The 6,026-nt window shown below is 36.1% G+C and overlaps 1 pseudogene; it reads right to left on the bottom strand.

The window, feature by feature from the left end:
- Positions 1-2,675: 2,675 nt before the first annotated feature.
- LOC114200230 (ribosome biogenesis protein NSA2 homolog pseudogene) lies at positions 2,676-3,339 on the bottom strand (annotated as a pseudogene).
- Positions 3,340-6,026: the final 2,687 nt, after the last annotated feature.

Here is a 6,026-nt window from a genome sequence, read left to right as displayed (position 1 = left end):
TATTTATGCTTTTTTATTATGAGAAATGGTTTGTGGTAAATGTATTCTGAAAATGGCTCTTTTTCATATACTATTGAAATATGTATTCTTATTCATATACTTATTCATATACTAATACTTTCATATTAGTACATTGGGAACTTACTTTTTTAATGGTATCATGACATTCCATAATCCAAATATACCCTCATTTATTCAACAAGTAATTGTTTTGGATTTTAGATTGTTTCTTTTGCTGATACAAATAATGTTGTCATCAACATTCTCATGCAAATACCTTCTATTATTTTTCTATTGCTGAATAATACATTGTAACAAACTGAGCAGGCAAATTTGTTATCTTACAATTTCCATGGAAACTTGATTAAGGAGGGATCTGCTTCTAAGCTTCTTCCAGTTGATGCCAGCATGATTTTCCTTAAGGCTATATGACTGAGATTCTTGTTTTCTTGCTGGCTGTTGGCTAAGGGACCACCCTCAGCTCCTAGAAGCCACTCTCAGTTCATTGCCATATGGTACCCTCCATGGGCCCTTTCGCACTTTGAATCTCTCTGATGTTGGGAAAGGCTCAGTCTCTTTATAAGGCTCACCTAATTAGGTCAGACCAGTCAGAATAATCTTTTTTTTTTCCTACTAACTCCAAAGTCAACTGATTACAGTGACCCTTAAAAAATGCAGGAGTTAGGGGCACTGAATGGCCATGCAGTTGAAAATCCACATATAACCTTTGACTCCCCTAAGACTTAACTACTAATAGGCTACTGTTGAGCAGAAGCCTTACCAATAACACAGTCAATTAACACGTATTTTGTATATGTATTATATATTGTATTCTGACAGTGAAGTAAGCTAGAGAGAAGAAAATGTTAAAATCATAGGGATGATTACAGTACCATACTATGTTTATTGAAAACAATTCACATATAAGTGTACTAGCGTTGTTCAAGCCTGTGTTGTTCAAGGGTCAACTGTAATAACAATCACAGGATTGATTCCCATTATATTCACAGATCATGCCCACACTCAAGAGAAAGTGATAGAAGGCATGTACACCAAGAGTGGGAATCTTGGTTATCTTAGAATTCTATCTATAACATACCCTTAGACTCTTATATAACTTGATATGTAGGGTAGAGTCACTGAAGTAGATTGCTGGGCTAAACGAGATGGGTGTTAGAAATTTTTATCCACACCTAACTTTTAAAATATTGTATTTCTTTATATTCTCACCAAAGCCTAACAGATTATTCTAACCCTAATCTGACATAATTAGAATGTAAGCACTACAAAGACAGGCTTTTTTTTTTTTCATGGAAATATCCTTAATATCTAGACTAGTTCTTGGTATGTAATGGATACTCTTGGTTAAGGACTTGCGTAACAATCTTTTGCTACCTTATGGGAATTTCATTATCCTATAAAGCATTGATGTCTATTTTTCTGCTCTAAAAACTGCTCTTCCATTTCCCCTTCAGAAAAAGACTGAATATCTCTCTGTTTCAGGAATTACTAAAGTACTCTTAGTTTTGCTGTGCAATTAATCCTTTTCCCTGTCATTGGAGAAAGGGAGAGGTACTTCTGCATCCTCCTTCTAGACATTTTTAGCTGCAACTTTGGGTAGTTTCATCTGAATCCAGAGATGTGCATCCTTACCCCAGTTAGCTTATTTCATTGATAATCCCTAACAAATACCTTTAAAATACAAATTATTTTCAACTACAAAGAGGCTACATCTCTGACAACAGAATTTGAACAAAAAGTTAAACAGAAATGTTTTGCTTTCCAGTTTGAATAAGGTAAGAGTGTTAACAGAAGAAAGGTGGACGTACCTAAATTTTGACAAATGAGATGAAGAACATTTTGAGTAGGGGAGAATCCCAATCATATGTTGGGGCATAGAAGCAAGGTATTTGGTAGAGCAGTAAATATAATCCAGGGCAATTTAGAAAACATAGAAATCAAATTGTGTTTTTTATTTATCTTCCATTTTGACAATCAGAAAGTATTTTTTCAGCTTTATTGAAGTATGATTGACATATAACTTTGGGTAAGTTTAAGGTATACAATGTGATGATTTGATAAACATATATATTGTGAAATGGTTACCACAGATTATTTAACACATCTCCATTACCTCACATAGTTACCTTCTTGTGTGTGAGAGAAAACATTTACGATATTTCCTCTTAGCGACTTACAGGTATGCAATACATAGTTTACTATAGTCACCACGCAGTACATTAGATTTGCAGAATGTATTCATCTTATAAACTGGAAGTTTGTAGTTTGACCAAAGTCTCCCCATTTCTCCCACTCTCAGCCCCTGGTAACCACTAGTCTACCCTGTTTCTATGAGTTGGGCTTCTTTAGATTCCACATATAAGTGATAGATTCCATATTTGACTTGACAATGAATACCAGTATTTGTCTTTTTTTGTCTTCATTCACTGAGCATAATGCCCTCAGAGTTCATCCATCCTGTCACAAATGGCAGGATTTCCTTCTTTTTTTTTTTTTTAATAAATGTCTGTTTTAATGTTTTTTACAATAGAATAAATACTTCTCTTGATGACTGCAGATACGTAAGGCTGTTTGGTAGTATTCAGAACCACCACAGTAATGGTGGTCTTCCTGATCGGTGTGTAGTCTTAAGTAATTGTAAGGAATTACTTCTCTGAAACTGCTGTCAAACCAGCAGGACTGCATTTATGCATCCATCATTTTCAGGGTTGTTGGTAACCTGGGCCTATTTGCCCCAAATAACTTTGCCTCCTTGTGTCACAAGGCCCAACTCACTCACGTTCACCTCAATTACAGTGCCTTCGGTAATAACACCCAAAGTTGTATATAGTGGGGATGAAGGCTTCTTTTTTACACCAAGTACTGGCAGGCAAAAGGTGGCTTTCAATTCAGGATGTGTTACATGGGCCTTTTTGAAACGTAAGCCCATTGGTCTAATGAATCTTTCATATTTAGGTGGTTTTCGAGTAAAGCCGTCTCCAACAAGGCAGACGTTAGTGACCATACTCTTCCATGCTTCTTTCTCTTACCTGTTCGAATCACTTTTAATACTTCTGTTTCTCCCTGGGCACGAACTTCGGGTAAAGGAACTTCCCATTTTCCCGCTTTCTCTTTTCGTTTTTGTTTAATCATATTGGAAAGGACTTTAGCTCGGGACTGTCCCTCTCTGTCCAGTAGATACGCAGGTACTGCTCCTTGTGGAGTCTTTTCATCATTCTTTCGTTTGGTGTTTCTCTTTTCATGCATCTTGATAGTCTTTTTCATTTGTATTAAAAGATGATTGGTCTGAAAGCTAAGCTCTACCATAAACAGCGCCATGCTGAGGATTTCCTTCTTTTTTAAAAGCTGAATGGTATTCCATTGTGTATATATACCACATTTTCTTTATCCATTCATCTACAAACAGATATTTAGTCTGTTTCCATATCTTAGTTATTGCTAATAGCTCTGCAGTAAACATAGGAGTGCAAGTATCTCTTCAGGACAGTGATTTCATTTCCTTCAGATATATACCCACTAGTGGGAGTGCTGGATGAGGTGAATTTTTAGTGGAAATTAATTAGATTGGGGAATAGAGTGGGAAGGTAATGTTGCACTTGGTAGAAGATGTTAGAATCCTTGATTAACAATTTACAGTATTAAAATTATATTTTAAATTACAAAAGTTAATACCTTTTCATCATTTAAAAATCCAAAAATACAAATAAGAGAAATAAGTTTGAAACAGACTACATGAAGAAAAATAAAATAAAATCTTGATTTATTTTTTCCAGCCCTTTTGTTTATGTATCATACATTTGCCTTATAATTTTACAAAGAAAGGAATAATAGTAAAAATATTATTTGATGAGTTTCTTAAAATCTTAAAATATTGTGAATAACTTTTACTGTCTTTCAACACACATCTGTGGTATAATTTTTCATGACTATAAAATCTTATATTCTAATAATGGAGCTTGTTTTATATAATCAATTCCTTGTTCAACTAAACCATTTAGTTGATTTAAATATATTTTTTATTTTCAAAATTATTATAAAGCAAAATTGATTTTTTTTCCATTTGGATTTTAATAAATGCATAGATTTATGCAACCACCACCATTATCAGGATACAGAATCTCAAAAATCTCTGTACTCTCTCTTCATCGTCATTCTCACCCCATACACATCTCCTGGCAACCACTGATCTCTTTTCTGTCACTATAGTTTTTTCGCCTGTTTAAAAGTGTCAAGTGTATGGAATCATACTGTATGTAATCTTTTGACACTTTTGTCTCAGCATAATGCCTTTGAGACTCCTCCGAGTTGCTGTTTGTAACTTTTTTTTTTTTTTTTTTTACTCCTGAGTAGTATTCCATAGTATGGATATACCACACTGTGGCTAAGCATTCATCCATTAAAAAGATATCTGGTCCCGGGGCACCTGGGTGGCTTAGTCAGTTAAGCGTCTGCCTTCGGCTCAGGTCATGATCCCGGGGTCCTGGGATTGATCCCCATGTTGGGCTCCCTGCTCAGCCGGGAGTCTGCTTCTCCCTCTCCCTCTGCCCCCAACTCGTTCCCCCCCCAAATAAAGAAATAAATAAAATCTTTAAAAAAAGGAAAAGATACCTAGTCTCTTTCTGCCCCCATGCTGCTCCAACGTGACCCTGCCAAAGCCAGCCAGGTGCGTACCCCACCCTCACGCCCTGCTCTACTGTGGTCCTGTTCAAGCTGGCCGGCACACGCAGCTCACACAGGAGATACCCCTTGAGTGCCTGGCTCATGGTGGAGATTGTGTTTCTGGGTTCTATGGGTCTGAACCAATTGGAGACAGAGTTCATGGCAGGCTACCACCCACAGGGCACTATACAGACAATAGACTGAAACACACCCCTGGTCTTCCTGTGGGGGAAAAAAAACTTCCTGTGGAGCCTCAACTTGAGGGTTCAGGCTTCAGGTTTACTACACATCTGGAAGCTGTGGAAGTAGTCTCAGGGAATGTAGGCTAGTTATCACTTAGCCTCACTATAGCTCACTAGTATTTATCTTAAGAAAACAAAAACACTAATTCAAAAAGATATATGCACCCCTATGTTCATTGCAGCATTATTTAGAATAGCCAAGATATGGAAACAACCTAAATGTACATCAATGGATGAAAGGATAAAGAAGATGTATTTATATATACAACGGAATACTACTCAGCTATAAAAAAAGAACGAAATCTTGCCATTTGCAAACCACATGGATAGACCTTGAGAGTTTTATGCTAAGTGAAATAAGTCAGGCGGAGAAAGACAAATACCATATAATTTCATTTTTCTGGAACCTAAAAACAAAACAAATGAACAAACAAAACAAAATAAAACTCCTAGATACAGAGAAAAGATTGGTGGCTCCCAGAGGGGTTAGGAGTTGGGGAATAAACAAAATGGGTAAAGGAGATCAAGAGGTAAAAACTTCTAGTTATAAATACATATGCCAGGGGGATATAACGTATAACATTGGGACTATGGTCAATAGTATTGTATTGCAAATGTGAAAGTTGCTAAGAAAGTAAATCTTAAAAAGTTCTCATCACAAGAAAAAATGTAAATTTGTATGGTGACAGATGGTAAATAGACTTAACGTGATCATTTCCAATGTATACAAATGTTGAGCCACTGTGTTGTACACTTAAAACTAATATAATGTTGTATCTCATTCATACTTCAATGAGAAAAGGATATCTGGGCTGTTCCCAGTTTGGGGCTATTACAGGTAATGCTGCTGTGAACATTCATGTACAAGTTTTCTGTGGATATGTTTTTGTTTCTCTTGGATGTATACCTAAGAGTAGAATTGCTGGCTCATATGCTAACTATGGTTAACCTTTTAAGGAACTGCCAGACCATTTTCCACAACAGCTGCCTTATTTTGTCTTTCCACCAGCAGTGTATGAGTGTTCCAATTTCTTCAAATTCTTGTCAACATTTATTATTGTTCATGTTTTTTTATTATAGCCACCCTAGTAGGTGTGAAGTGGT

Source organism: Eumetopias jubatus, unplaced genomic scaffold (assembly GCF_037043125.1).
Source record: "Eumetopias jubatus isolate StellerSeaLion01/CBP00866 unplaced genomic scaffold, mEumJub1_p1.0 scaffold_11, whole genome shotgun sequence".
Taxonomy (NCBI): Eukaryota; Metazoa; Chordata; class Mammalia; order Carnivora; family Otariidae; genus Eumetopias; species Eumetopias jubatus.
This window is presented reverse-complemented; position numbering and strand designations above follow the sequence as displayed.